We start from the raw sequence: 15,833 nt of genomic DNA, 5'->3' as shown, positions 1-15,833 counted from the left end.
CAAGTAACTTAACTTGTCAAAGATTCAGCTACTTTATCTGGAAAATGAAGATACTAAAAGTCATTATCACACAGGTTGTGATCAAATGAGATAATGCCTCTAGCACAGAGACTGGTACCCAATAAACACCCAATAAATGTTAAAGACAAAAAGACAGATGTATCAATATGTGGCACTAAGTAGGGCCCTTATAGCTCCTCAATTGCTCTACTAGGTAGGAACACTGCTCTTGAGCCACAGGGCATGCAGGTACACAGCCCCACTGGTTTCCATGAAGGTATCATTTGAATGATGACCAACTCATTACACAGAAGCCTTGTTCACAGTATAGAAGTTAACACTAATATTATGGAATATAAAAGAATAATCAAGAAACAGACAGTCATACATGAATATTGAACTGTATGACACCAGGGTCAGCATTCTGATTGGGAAGGCACAGAACCCTGAGAGTTGGATGATACCTTTAAAAATCTTGAATCTCTGGAGTCCCAGAGTCCCAGGAACTATCTGATCCTGCAGAAATTAGCCTTTCCTTTGCTCAAGATGAAGCACATGCCTCTTCCTTACAAGATAACCTATGTCTTCCCAGATCTACCTCCACCTCTGGTTCTTGACCTCCAGACCAATCACAAATAACCATGTTTGGGAAGTGCTGAATCTGCTGAGGAGGAAAAGGACTATATGGCTGAAAGAGCTGCACAACTTAGTCAACATGTAAAGCAAGAGCTGGAAGAACAGACATAAGGCTGGATTCTGAAGACACTGGACCAAGGGAAATAGAATATGAAGTTGGATAAAAGAAGACTTACCTAACTGAGAGCACTCTCCCATTATACTGAATTTAACACCCTGACAAGACCCCTGGAAATGATACTACAATATTAAGATGGCTCTTGAAAGTTTGGAAAAAGTGGAGGCGCACAGTAAGTGAAGGAGAAATGGCAGAACTGCTGTGGCAGACAGTAAATTTAGGGAATGAAAGGTTCCAAAGAAGTGGACATGCTAGAGAGTATATATGAAGGAAGGCTGAAAACTGCCTACTGACTATGCTCTATGAGAGGGCTCAAAGGGCATTACATTTCCCAAACCGTAAGCAATACACTGATGAAAAGGGCAACCATATTCCTGAGCTCAGTGGTGGCTGTCCTCATATTAATAGGAGATACTATGAGAAGCTGGACTCCTTGAAGTACAAAGACCTGGCCCCCGTACCTAGATTTGGGACTTCTTTGCAGGTTAATCCCAGGTCTGGAGCTCCCCATAGGATCGACTGGTGTCTTGGATGCAGCTGCACTATGGATTAGCTTCTCCTTCTGTTGAATCTGCTTCACAATCCTTCACTTCCCCACAGAGGTTGGTTGCCAAGAGGGCTGCCGAAAAAAATCTCCTGCATGCAAATTTCTGCCTCAAATCTGTGTATTCCGTGTTGAACCAGATCTAGGGCATCCTCAAATATCTCAAAATGCTGGATTAAATCAAACAAACATTCCTTTAAATGCATAGTAAGAAATTAAACATTCATAGGCCAAAAACAAGACAGGAACTGTAATCCAGAACAGTAAGCAGAAACTGATTATAGTTACTCAGGGGAGATTTACCAGCCTCAATAACCAAGACATTTGAATTTTAATACCTATTAACTGGCTGGAATGAGCACCAACCCTGGGACACAGAAAGTTAGAACTAAAAGACCCTCATAAAACCAAATTCCCCAAGTAAACATAACTATCTTGGTCTAGGTTCTAGGTGAACAAAAAAAATCTACACCAATAACTTAAATCCTGGGCCAGCCTTTACAATGGTTTGAAGTTCAAGTTTATACTACCTGCATGATCCAAGAAATTCAAGGCTCAGAAATGTATAAAAAGGGTGATCCCAAGCTGATAATATTCCTGAGATAACTAGCAGAAGCAAATGTAAAACTATTCCGGACCTACAGAATTCCCATATTTAAAAAAAGCCTCACTAAAGATAAGCTCATAATCTAAAGCTGTAAAGCACAAGAAGAAATAATTCACCATAAGGGGACAGCAGACACAAAAATTAGTAGGATTAGACATCAAAAAATTTCAGCTGATAGTGCAGATGGAAATTATAAAATAAGTATATTTAAAATTATTAAACACATAAGAGACATTATAAAATATGAGAGAAAAAGAAAGACAATAGAAAATAAAAATAAAATAAAGACAATATCAAAAGACCAGGCAGATCTGAGGGAAAGGAAAAAACAAACAGAATTTTATGAGCATTGAAATAAAAAAAAATACACACTGGGTTAAACTGCAGATTAGATACAGATAAAGAAATAATTAGTTTTTAAAAGGAAAATAGAGTTTAGGAAATTACTTAGAATGCAGAACAGAGATAAGGAGACACAAAATAAGCAAATGGGACTAAGAAATACACAGGAGAGGATGAAAATGTCTAGCAACATCTTCTATCAAATCAAGAAGAGAATACAAAGGGGAAAAAAAGCAATGTTTGAACAGATAATAGTTGAGAATTTTCCAAAAATGATGAAAGCCATTAATCATCAGATTGAGGAATCACCAGCATAACATATCCCAACTAAGACACAAAGAAATTACAAAACACCAATGACTAACAAGGTATCTCAAAAGACCAGACAACACTGTCTCAAGATGAAGAAACTACAAGGTACACTAAAAACAAAAATTAAACAAACATAATAATAGCACATTAAGGAAAAGACTCTATGCTTGTATTATTGTCATTCAATAAGCATATGTGGAAAAGGGAAATCAGATGAAACAGTATATGAAGGAAGAAAACATAGAACCCTTCCTCTCAGAAAGAGGCATCTTGTCAGGCAACCAGAAACACAATTTTTTTTTTCTCAGGATTCATTAAGACAAGAGAAAGGAGGTAAGGAAGGATGAAAGAGAAACGGAGAAGAAAAGTTTCTTTAGGAGGGACTATCAAAAGGTAGAATTAAAAAGTCTCTAAAGGCCAAAAAAAAAAAAAAAAAAAGAAAGAACCAAAGAAAGGCTGGGCACAGTGGCTCAGACCTATAATCTCAGAACTTTGGGAGGCGGAGGCAGGAGGATCCCTTGAGCCCAATAGTTCGAGACCAGCGCAGACAACACGGCGACACCTGTCTCTACAAAAATAAAAATAAAAATAATAAAAATTAGCCAGGCACGGTGGTATGAGCCTATAGTCCCAGCTACTCAGGAGGTGAAGTAAGAGGACCACTTGAGCCCAAGAGTTCAAAGGCTGCAGTGAGCCCTGTTCGCACCTGGGCGACAGAGCAAGACCCTGTCTCAAATAAAGAAAAAACAAGAAAATTAAAAGCAAAAAACAATCACAACTAAAGGATATTGTGGTTACCTCCCCAACATCCATGTTCCCTATTTTAATTTCTGAGTATCACTCCTGCCACACACTCTACAAACTTTGGGGAAGTATTACTACCCTTGCTCTAGAAATGGGACATGAGACTCAGATACAAGTTACTCAGTGCAAATGCTCCACCTTACTGGTTCAAGGGTCAGCATGGACTTAATTCAAGCCAGTAGGTCTAGACATGTTTTCTAGAAATTTCTCGGAAAGAAACTCACTCTTCTACTGAATGATGTGATATGAAATATGATACCTGGAACTCCTGTAGCCATTTTACAACTGTAAGGGAAGTCAGACTAAAAACAAAGATTAGAGCAGAGCTGAGAGAACTGCAGAGCAACAGAGCCACAGACTTGACCAAACAACATGTGAAGACTGACCTCTCTCTAAACTTTCCAGTTAATTAATAAATCCCCTTTCTTGTTTTAGCTAGGTATATTTACTATTATTTTGCAACTAAAAGCATTCTATTGGATACACATGGCACAAGGCTAAAGCTCTATCTGATTGATCACAAAAATTTCCTCTGATTTAGACTCAATATTGAGCTATGAAGTAGAAATTTATTATGTTAATAAATACATGTTGTATTTCAGAAATGGCTTAGGAAGAAAAACAAGACTCTGCCTGACATTGGAGATTTCAGCAGACACACAACTGTAATTTGCCAGGTGCCAGGAAAACTGACCTTTCCCAACATCACAGGCCCTGTATGTGCTAACACAAATTGTGCAGAAAGGGGCAAAGATGCTGCAGCCAAATGGAAAATAGGACATTCTTAAATGAAGTTTGCTTCTGGAGAAATCCATATAGCACCAAACTCTTAAGTCTTTTTATTTTCAAGCTATTTTGTTTAAATTGTCTCAATTTTTAAAAATTGAAGGATTTCTAATTAAAAATCAAAGACTGGATACATGCATTTATCTTCACTTGCTCCCAAAACCCCACTAACATGACAGTAAAGAAATGTTAAAAATTATAAACACTGAAGATAATGGCTGGAAGAGATAAAAGAAAACAAAAAAGTTAACAAAAGCTTGGAAGATGCAAAGCAGAAGTATAGTTTCTGACTTAGCAGAACAGAGAAAGTTGAAACATAACGTGTAGTTAATAGAGAGACACCAGCCAGCCATGGTGGCTCATGCCTGTAATCCCAGCACTTCAAGAGGCTAAGGCAGGTAGATTGCTTGAGCCCAGGATTTTGAGACCAGCCTGGGCAACAGAAAAACCCAATCTCTACAAAAAACACAAAAATTAGCCAGGTGTGGTGGTCAGCATGCCTGTAGTTCCAGCTACTTGGGAGGCTGAGCTGGGAAGAACTGCTTAATCCCACAAGGTCAGGGCTGCAGTGAGCCAAGATAGCACCACTGCATTCCAGCCTGGGCGAAAAAGCACAAGGCACTGTCTCCACATGCACACAAAAGAGGAACACCAACAAAAAAATAATTCACAATAAAGAGGCCAGAAATGGGGCAGAGTTATGGGTAAGGCTAAAATCAGAAGGATGACAGAAAGTCCACATAAGGAACAATTAGATTTTAGATGCCCTGTTGGGTGTGGTGGCTCATGCCTGTAATCCCAGCACTTTGGAAGGCCAAGGCAAGAGGATCACTTGAGCCCAGGAGTTCAAGAACAGCCTAGGCAACATGGAGAGACTGTCTTTACAAAAAATTTTAAAAATTAGCCAGGCTTGGTGGCACATGCCCATAGTCCCAGCTACTGAGGAGGATGAGGTGGGAGGATCACTTGAGCCCAGGAGATCAAGGCTGCAGTAAACTGTGATTGTGCCACGGCACTCCAGCCTGGGCAACAGAGCGAGACTCTGTCTCAAAAAAAAAAAGAGATTTTAGATGTCCCTCTACAACTCTGTGACTTGCACTCTGGCAGGAGAAAAGCAGTTTACTCTCTACAAAAAAAAAAAAAAAACTGAATCAGACAGATACCAGACTCTGGGACTACAAGCACAACTGAGTGTGAGGATAAGATACCGTACTGACGGCCAGGCACGGTGGCTCACACCTGTAATCCTAGCACTTTGGGAGGCTGAGGTGTGTGGATCACTTGGGGTCAGGAGTTCAGGAACCAGTCTGGCCAACATGGTGAAACTCCATCTCTACTAAAAATATAAAAATTAGCCAGGCATGGTGGTGGGCACGCCTATAATCCCAGCTACTTGGGAGGTTGAGGCACAAGAATTGCTTGAACCTGGGAGGCAGAGGTTGCAGTAAGCCGAGATCATGCTGCTGCACTCCAGCCTGGATGACAGAGTGAGATTCGGTCAAAAAAAAAAAAGAAGATACTGTACCGAAAACAGGGAGATTAAATTTATACAGTGGTCCCTGATTTATAATAGTTCGATTTTACCATGGTGGGAAAAGAATATGCATTCAGTAGAAACCGTACTTTGGGTATGGTATGACCGTTCTGGTTTTTATTTTCAGTACAGTTTTCGATAAATTACATAAAGTATTCAGCTCTTTATTATAAAATAGGCTTTCTGCTAGATGATTTTGCCAAATTGTAGGCTAATGTAAGCATTCTGAGCACATTTAAGATAGGCTAGATTAGGCTTCATTAAGTTAGGTGTACTAAATGCATTTTTTTCTTTTTTTTTGAGACAGAGTCTCGCTCTGTCACCCAGTCTAGAGTACAGTGGCGCAATCTCAGCTCACTGCAACCTCCACCTCCTGGGTTCAAGCAATTCCCCTGCTTCAGCCTCCTGAGTAGCTGGGACTACATGCGCCCGCCACCACGCCCGGCTAATTTTTTGTATTTTAGTAGAGACAGGGTTTCACCCTGTTGGCCAGGATGGTCTTGATCTCTTGACCTTGTGATCCACCCACCTCAGCCTCCCAAAATGCTGAGATTACAGGCATGAGCCACCGTGCCCGGCTCTAAGTGCATTTTTGACTTATGATATTCTCAACTTCCAATGGGTTCATCAGGATATAATGCTACTGTAAATTAAAGAGCATTTCTATAGTAAGCAGTGAGATCACTCTCTACCTCTCAGTTCTCTTCCTTTGTTTAACTGTCAAAAACTAGTAGCAACTTGTACCTCCCAGGCAGGAGAAAGACTCTTCTTTGGAAAGAGAAAACAGCCCAAGAGAAAAGGCTATAGATAACTGGTCCCTAACCTTTTTGGCACTAGGAAGCGATTTCATGGAAAACAATTTTCCACAGACAACATGGGTGGGGGCGATGGTTTCAGTAGGAAACTGTTCCACCTCAGATCATCAGGCATTAGATTCTCATAAGGAGCGTGCAACCTAGATCCCCTGTATGCACAATTCACAACAGAGTTCACACTCTATGATAATCTAATGCCACTGCTGATCTGACAGGAAGCAGAGCTCAGGCCTGCCACTCACCTTCTGCTGTGTGGCCCAGTTCCTAATGGGCCACAGACTGTTACCAGTCTACAGCCTGGGAGTTGGGGCCCCTGCTATAGATATTAAGAGTCAGCAATGTCTCAATAAAATAAATCTGATATTCAACTAACAGCCCTCCAGTGAAACCCATGCACACAGAGTTTCCAAGATTTTTAGTATTAGCTAAATGTTTGAGAAACAACCAAGGAATGCTCCTATCATGAAATAAAGAAACCAAATCAAATAGAAAAACAAACAAAAATACAATACACAAAGAAATTATTTTTTTAAAACTAAAATTATTTGGACAGAGGTGAAATTATAACCACAAAACAGTAATAGACTATAAAAATAAATGCTCAGAAAAGAAGAAAAGGCTTTGAAAAGTTTACTTATAATATTTTTGAGACACGGTCTCACTCTGCTGCACAGTGGCACAATCATAGCTCACTGTAACCTCTAACTCTGAGCTCATGCAATCCTCCTGCCTCAGCTTCCTGAGTGGATAAGACTACAGACATGCACCAATGCACCATGCTATTTTTTTTTTTTTTGTAGATGGGGTCTCACTATGTTGCCCAGGCTAGTCTTTTTTTTTTTTTTTTTTTTTTTTTTTTTTTATACTTTAAGTTCTAGGGTACATGTGCATAACGTTTATATCATGTATAACTCCCCAATGCAATCCCTCCCTCCTCCCCCCTCCCCATGATAGGCCCCAGTGTGTGATGTTCCCCTTCCCGAGTCCAAGTGATCTCATTGTTCAGTTCCCACCTATGAGTGAGAACATGCGGTGTTTGGTTTCTCTTCTTGTGATAGTTTGCTAAGAATGATGGTTTCCAGCTGCATCCATGTCCCTACAAAGGACGCAAACTCATCCTTTTTGATGGCTGCATAGTATTCCATGGTGTATATGTGCCACATTTTCTTAATCCAGTCTGTCACAGATGGACATTTGGGTTGATTCCAAGTCTTTGCTATTGTGAATAGTGCTGCAATAAACATACGTGTGCATGTGTCTTTGTAGTAGAGTAATTTATAATCCTTTGGGTATATACCCAGTAGTGGGATGGCTGGGTCATATGGTACATCTAGTTCTAGATCCTTGAGGAATCGCCATACTGTTTTCCATAATGGTTGAACTAGTTTACAATCCCACCAACAGTGTAAAAGTGTTCCTATTTCTCCACATCCTCTCCAACATCTATTGTTTCCTGACTTCTTAATGATTGCCATTCTAACTGGTGTGAGATGGTATCTCATTGTGGTTTTGATTTGCATTTCTCTGATGGCGAGTGATGACGAGCATTTTTTCATGTGTCTGTTGGCTGTATGGATGTCTTCTTTTGAGAAATGTCTGTTCATATCCTTTCCCCACTTTTTGATGGGGTTGTTTGTTTTTTTCTTGTATATTTGTTTGAGTTCTTGGTAGATTCTGGATATTAGCCCTTTGTCAGATGAGTAGGTTGCAAAAATTTTCTCCCATTCTGTAGGTTGCCTGTTCACTCTGATGGTAGTTTCTTTTGCTGTGCAAAAGCTCTTTAGTTTAATGAGATCCCATTTGTCAATTTTGGCTTTTGCTGCCGTTGCTTTTGGTGTTTTAGACATGAAGTCCTTGCCCATGCCTATGTCCTGAATGGTACTACCTAGATTTTCTTCTAGGGTTTTTATGGTATTAGGTCTAACATTTAAGTCTCTAATCCATCTTGAATTAATTTTCGTATAAGGGGTAAGGAAAGGATCCAGTTTCAGCTTTCTACTTGTGGCTAGCCAATTTTCCCAGCACCATTTATTAAATAGGGAATCCTTTCCCCATTTCTTGTTTTTGTCAGGTTTGTCAAAGATCAGATGGCTGTAGATGTGTGGTATTATTTCTGAGGACTCTGTTCTGTTCCACTGGTCTATTTCTCTGTTGTGGTACCAGTACCATGCTGTTTTGGTTACTGTAGCCTTGTAGTATAGTTTGAAGTCAGGTAGCGTGACGCCTCCAGCTTTGTCCTTTTGACCTAGGATTGTCTTGGCAATGCGGGCTCTTTTTTGGTTCCATATGAACTTTAAAGCAGTTTTTTCCAATTCTGTGAAGAAACTCATTGGTAGCTTGATGGGGATGGCATTGAATCTATAAATAACCTTGGGCAGTATGGCCATTTTCACGATATTGATTCTTCCTATCCATGAGCATGGTATGTTCTTCCATTTGTTTGTGTCCTCTTTGATTTCACTGAGCAGTGGTTTGTAGTTCTCCTTGAAGAGGTCCTTTACATCCCTTGTAAGCTGGATTCCTAGGTATTTTATTCTCTTTGAAGCAATTGTGAATGGAAGTTCATTCCTGACTTGGCTCTCTGCTTGTCTGTTACTGGTGTATAAGAATGCTTGTGATTTTTGCACATTAATTTTGTATCCTGAGACTTTGCTGAAGTTGCTTATCAGCTTAAGGAGATTTTGGGCTGAGACGATGGGTTTTTCTAAATATACAATCATGTCATCTGCAAACAGGGACAATTTGACTTCTTCTTTTCCTAACTGGATACCCTTGATTTCTTTCTCTTGCCTGATTGCCCTAGCCAGAACTTCCAACACTATGTTGAATAGGAGTGGTGAGAGAGGGCATCCCTGTCTTGTGCCAGTTTTCAAAGGGAATTTTTCCAGTTTTTGCCCATTCAGTATGATATTAGCTGTGGGTTTGTCATAAATAGCTCTTATTATTTTGAGGTACGTTCCATCAATACCGAATTTATTGAGCGTTTTTAGCATAAAGGGCTGTTGAATTTTGTCAAAAGCCTTTTCTGCATCTATTGAGATAATCATGTGGTTCTTGTCTTTGGTTCTGTTTATATGCTGGATTACGTTTATTGATTTGCAAATGTTGAACCAGCCTTGCATCCCAGGGATGAAGCCCACTTGATCATGGTGGATAAGCTTTTTGATGTGCTGCTGAATCCGGTTTGCCAGTATTTTATTGAGAATTTTTGCATCGATGTTCATCAGGGATATTGGTCTAAAATTCTCTTTTTTTGTTGTGTCTCTGCCAGGCTTTGGTATCAGGATGATGTTGGCCTCATAAAATGAGGTAGGGAGGATTCCCTCTTTTTCTATTGATTGGAATAGTTTCAGAAGGAATGGTACCAGCTCCTCCTTGTACCTCTGGTAGAATTCAGCTGTGAATCCATCTGGTCCTGGACTTTTTTTCGTGGTAGGCTATTAATTGTTGCCTCAATTTCAGAGCCTGTTATTGGTCTATTCAGGGATTCAACTTCTTCCTGGTTCAGTCTTGGGAGAGTGTAAGTGTCCAGGAAATTATCCATTTCTTCTAGATTTTCTAGTCGATTTGCGTAGAGGCATTTATAGTATTCTCTGATGGTTGTTTGTATTTCTGTGGGGTCGGTGGTGATATCCCCTTTATCATTTTTTATTGCGACTATTTGATTCCTCTCTCTTTTCTTCTTTATTAGTCTTGCTAGCGGTCTGTCAATTTTGTTGATCTTTTCAAAAAACCAACTCCTGGATTCATTGATTTTTTGGAGGGTTTTTTGTGACTCTATCTCCTTCAGTTCTGCTCTGATCTTAGTTATTTCTTGCCTTCTGCTAGCTTTTGAATGTGTTTGCTCTTGCCTCTCTAGTTCTTTTAATTGTGATGTTAAAGTGTCAATTTTAGATCTTTCCTGCTTTCTCTTGTGGGCATTTAGTGCTATAAATTTCCCTCTACACACTGCTTTAAATGTGTCCCAGAGATTCTGGTATGTTGTATCTTTGTTCTCATTGGTTTCAAAGAACATCTTTATTTCTGCTTTCATTTCGTTATGTACCCAGTAGTCATTCAGGAGCAGGTATTCAGTTTCCATGTAGTTGAGCGGTGTTGATTGAGTTTCTTAGTCCTGAGTTCTAGTTTGATTGCACTGTGGTCTGAGAGACAGTTTGTTATAATTTCTGTTCTTGTACATTTGCTGAGGAGTGCTTTACTTCCAATTATGTGGTCAATTTTGGAATAAGTGCGATGTGGTGCTGAGAAGAATGTATATTCTGTTGATTTGGGGTGGAGAGTTCTATAGATGTCTATTAGGTCCGCTTGGTGCAGAGATGAGTTCAATTCCTGGATATCCTTGTTAACTTTCTGTCTCGTTGATCTGTCTAATGTTGACAGTGGAGTGTTGAAATCTCCCATTATTATTGTATGGGAGTCTAAGTCTCTTTGTAGGTCTCTAAGGACTTGCTTTATGAATCTGGGTGCTCCTGTATTGGGTGCATATATATTTAGGAGAGTTAGCTCTTCCTGTTGAATTGATCCCTTTACCATTATGTAATGGCCTTCTTTGTCTCTTTTGATCTTTGATGGTTTAAAGTCTGTTTTATCAGAGACTAGGATTGCAACCCCTGCTTTTTTTTGTTCTCCATTTGCTTGGTAGATCTTTCTCCATCCCTTTATTTTGAGCCTATGTATGTCTCTGCATGTGAGATGGGTCTCCTGAATACAGCAGACTGATGGGTCTTGACTCTTTATCCAGTTTGCCAGTCTGTGTCTTTTAATTGGAGCATTTAGTCCATTTACATTTAAGGTTCATATTGTTATGTGTGAACTTGATCCTGTCATTATGATATTAACTGGTTATTTTGCTCATTAGTTGATGCAGTTTCTTCCTAGCCTCGATGGTCTTTACATTTTGGCATGTTTTTGCAATGGCTGGTACCGGTTGTTCCTTTCCATGTTTAGGGCTTCCTTCAGGGTCTCTTGTAAGGCAGGCCTGGTGGTGACAAAATCTCTAAGCATTTGCTTATCTGTAAAGGATTTTATTTCTCCTTCACTGATGAAACTTAGTTTGGCTGGATATGAAATTCTGGGTTGAAAATTCTTTTCTTTAAGAACGTTGAATATTGGCCCCCACTCTCTTCTGGCTTGTAGAGTTTCTGCCGAGAGATCTGCTGTTAGTCTGATGGGCTTCCCTTTGTGGGTAACCCGACCTTTCTCTCTGGCTGCCCTTAAGATTTTTTCCTTCATTTCAACTTTGGTGAATCTGGCAATTATGTGTCTTGGAGTTGCTCTTCTGGAGGAGTATCTTTGTGGCGTTCTCTGTATTTCCTGAATTTGAATGTTGGCCTGCCCTACTAGGTTGGGGAAGTTCTCCTGGATGATATCCTGAAGAGTGTTTTCCAACTTGGTTCCATTTTCCCCCTCACTTTCAGGCACCCCAATCAGACGTAGATTTGGTCTTTTTACATAATCCCATACTTCTTGCAGGCTTTGTTCATTTCTTTTTCTTCTTTTTTCTTTTGGTTTCTCTTCTCGCTTCATTTCATTCATTTGATCCTCAATCGCTGATACTCTTTCTTCCAGTTGATCGAGTCGGTTACTGAAGCTTGTGCATTTGTCACGTATTTCTCGTGTCATGGTTTTCATCTCTGTCATTTCGTTTATGATCTTCTCTGCATTAATTAGTCTAGCTGTCAATTCTTCCACTTTTTTTTCAAGATTTTTAGTTTCTTTGCGCTGGGTACGTAATTCCTCCTTTAGCTCTGAGAAGTTTGATGGACTGAAGCCTTCTTCTCTCATCTCGTCAAAGTCATTCTCTGACCAGCTTTGATCCGTTGCTGGCGATGGGCTGCGCTCCTTTGCAGGGGGAGATGCGCTCTTATTTTTTGAATTTCCAGCTTTTCTGCCCTGCTTTTTCCCCATCTTTGTGGTTTTATCTGTCTCTGGTCTTTGATGATGGTGACGTACTGATGGGGTTTTGGTATAGGTGTCCTTCCTGTTTGATAGTTTTCCGTCTGACAGTCAGAAGGACTGTCTCTTGGTCTGTTGGAGATTGCTTGAGGTCCACTCCAGACCCTGTTTGCCTGGGTATCAGCAGCAGAGGTTGCCAAAGACAGAATATTGCTGAGCAGCGAGTGTACCTGTCTGATTCTTCCTTTGGAAGTTTCCTCTCAGGGATGACTCCACCCTGTGAGGTGTGGGGTGTCAGACTGCCCCTAGTGGGGGATGTCTCCCAGCTAGGCTACTCAGGGGTCAGGGACCCACCTGAGCAGGCAGTCTGTCCGTTCTCGGATCTCAACCTCCGCGTTGGGAGATCCACGGCTCTCCCCAAAGCTGTCAGACAGAGTCGTTCGCCTCTGCACCGCCCCCGCTGCTTTCCCTATTGGACCTCAGCTGTGGGCTGTCCCCAGAGGTGGAGTCTACAGAGACAGGCAGGTTTCCTTGAGCTGCTGTGAGCTCCACCCAGTTCCAGCTTCCCAGCGGCTTTGTTTACCTACTTAAGCCTCAGCAATGGCGGGCGCCCCTCCCCCAGCCTCGCTGCTGCCTTGCGGATAGATCGCCGCAAACGGCTGTGTTAGCAGTGAGGGAGGCTCCGTGGGCGTGGGACCCTCCCGGCCAGGTGTGGGATATATTCTCCTGGTGTGCCTGTTTCCTTAAAGCGCAGTATTGGGGTGGGAGTTACGCGATTTTCCAGGTGTTATGTGTCTCAGTTCCCCTGGCTAGGAAAACGGATTTCCTTCCCCCTTGCGCTTCCAGGTGAGGCGATGCCTCGCCCTGCTTCAGCTCACGCTGGTCAGGCTGCAGCAGCTGACCAGCACCGATTGTCCGGCACTCCCTAGAGAGATGACCCCAGTACCTCAGTTGAAAATGCAGAAATCACCGGTCTTCTGTGTTACTCGCGCTGGGAGTTGGAGACTGGAGCTGTTCCTATTCGGCCATCTTGCTCCGCCCCCCAATCACCACCCCCAGGCTAGTCTTTTAACTTCTGGCCTCAAGTGATCCTTCTACCTGGGGCTCCCAAAGTACTGAGATTAAAGGCATAAGCCATTGTGCCCAGCTGAAAAGTTTAAATGAGAGCAGAACATTTAAAAATATATAATAATAACATTGGAAGAAAAGGCTTAGAAAATCTCCCAGACACTAGAAAAGTAAAAATTAGAAAATCAAAATCCAGGAATTCAAATATTAGACAAAAGAAATTCTAGAAAAGAAAAAATGGGAATAAAATTTATCAGGGATATAATACAAGATAATTTCCCATAAACTCCAAGAAAACAAGTTTTAGAAAAACAGTAAATGTAATCATAATCACTGAGTGGCTCAAGTATGAATAATACATAATTTTAACAGTGAAGACACTAACCAAAAATAATGATAACTCCGTTAGGGAAAGAAAGTTGAGGGGGAAAGGGAAAAAACTTAAGTATAAAAAAGCTAAATCTTCCTTTGCCTTATTAGTAAGTCAACATATATGATTAAAATGGAAAAAATCTTAAATGGTAGCATAATCAATATTAAGAAATACTAGGAGAAACTATCGAGAGGATTATAAGTAGTTGCCTCTGGGGATAACCATTCAGGGATGAGAAAGGGTGGACCAGGGAACCAATGTTTTTCATTATATGCATTATGTCATATTTGAGTTTTTAACATTAATTAAACCTATAAACTAACCTTTGTGAGAAACAATGTTTTATAACATTAAGTAACAAGAAATAGCTCTCCATAAATTTTATGGTTTTTTGGTCTTAATTAAACTGTTTCTCATAAAGGTCTTCTTGCCCATTTCTTATTTTTTCATTCTAGATAAATTATATTTTTGGTTACCATTATGAATGACACTATAAAATTTTGTTCTCTAACTGGCTGTTGCTAGTTATTTTATATACTTCTGTTAAATTGTTAAGAATCCTTGTTTTAATTGTTCTTAAATCCACTGATAATAGAAACTATTTTCATGATCGTTACATTTAGCATTGCTCCCCACCCACAATAGATAGGAAGTAAATATTTAACAAATGATAGATAACACTGCTAGAGCACCTACTGATAATGTGTCACCCACTAAACTAGGCAATTTATAATCTCTAGCCTTCACAACTCTTTAAGGTAGCGTTTTGTTTAGGCCACTAGGTAGACTAATCAGCTGTAACAAAGAAATACCAAAAAAAAACCAAGGGCTTAAAGAAGATAGAAGTTTATTTCTCTCTCACATAACAGTGCAAAAGTAAATGGATAACCTAGGGTGGAGAGTCAGCTCTGCTCCAGGGAACCCAGACTAGCCAGTCAGTTCTGCCGTCTTCATCAATTGGCGTCCATCTCTGGATCCAAGACTGCTGCTTTAATTCTTGTCATTTCCCAGCCAAAGAGAAAAAAGAAAAGAGGACATCCAGGACACATGGGTTTTTCTTTAAGAAGATGACCCAAAAAGTTGCCTGCATCTCTTCCTTGTACATCCCAATGGCCCAAACTTATTGGGCCCAATCTACCAGCATCTACCTGGGAAACACAGTTGGAAACACTTGGGTAGTCATGGGCTAGCTTAAACTTCAGGCAGGACTAGAAATTTTATTTCTGAAAAGAAGAAACGCAGAATGGCTACTGGAGTATATCTGGCAGTCTCTGTCATAGTTAGGTATTATAATCCCTATTAAAAATAAGAAAATTGAAAATCAGAGTTATTTGCCTAAGGCCACATAGCCAGCAATGATTAAGCCAGGATTCAACTCCTCTTCTGTCTCTGGATCCCATACTATCTCCCCGCTAAATCATGCTAAATAACCATATATATATTCTTTTTAATTTCTTGCTCAACTGGATGATTCTAGTCAAATAGTCTTGGGTGTCCTCCTTAATACTATTTGTTTTATTACAAAATTTCCTTCCCTTAGGTGGAAAGGACCTTGATATTTAATTCTAATGCTCTCATTTTACACAGTAACTAAAACTCAGAGATTAAATGAGTTGTTTAAGGTCCCACAGCCAGTTACTGAAAAAAAGGGCAAGTAGAGACCCTGGGTTCCTGATTTTCACTCCAGTGCTCTTTTCACTATCCTATTCTATCTTCTAGTGAAAATAAAGTTTGTCTGTCATAATTATAGTCATTCCCAGATGTTAAATGGTTTAAAATGATAATTTTTTTTCTTCCAAATGATAAGAAAGCACTAGTTCCAAGCAGATATTAAAGTTTGGTCACACATTACTACTTCTGTACATTTACTGAGAATTCATGAAGTAATGTTATCTTTGGGCTAGCATAAAGCTACAGGAAGAAACCTTCACAGTCACAGTAGTTTCTCTGTGTATCTCTAAAACCTAGCATTCTTACTTACAAACATCATGAGAGTAAA

The 15,833-nt window shown here is 40.1% G+C and overlaps 1 protein-coding gene across 7 annotated transcripts in view; it reads right to left on the bottom strand.

Moving 5' to 3' along the window:
• The window catches only part of DISP1 (dispatched RND transporter family member 1), a 206,707-nt gene that overhangs the window by 169,110 nt on the left and 21,764 nt on the right, over positions 1–15,833 (bottom strand). For 4 of the 7 annotated variants that reach the window (XR_004433502.1, XR_004433501.1, XR_004433504.1 and 1 more), the window contains one exon: positions 14,665–14,830. The exons of the other annotated variants lie outside the window; for them this stretch is intronic. The gene's annotated coding sequence lies outside the window, so the exon portion shown is untranslated. Of the gene's footprint in view, positions 1–14,664; positions 14,831–15,833 lie in introns of those variants that run through there. 7 annotated transcript variants of the gene reach the window in all.

This window comes from Trachypithecus francoisi, unplaced genomic scaffold (genome assembly GCF_009764315.1).
Source record: "Trachypithecus francoisi isolate TF-2019V2 unplaced genomic scaffold, Tfra_2.0 Lachesis_group5, whole genome shotgun sequence".
NCBI lineage: Eukaryota > Metazoa > Chordata > Mammalia > Primates > Cercopithecidae > Trachypithecus > Trachypithecus francoisi.
The sequence above is the reverse complement of the archived record's forward strand: the minus strand, read 5'-3'. Positions and strand labels throughout refer to the sequence as shown.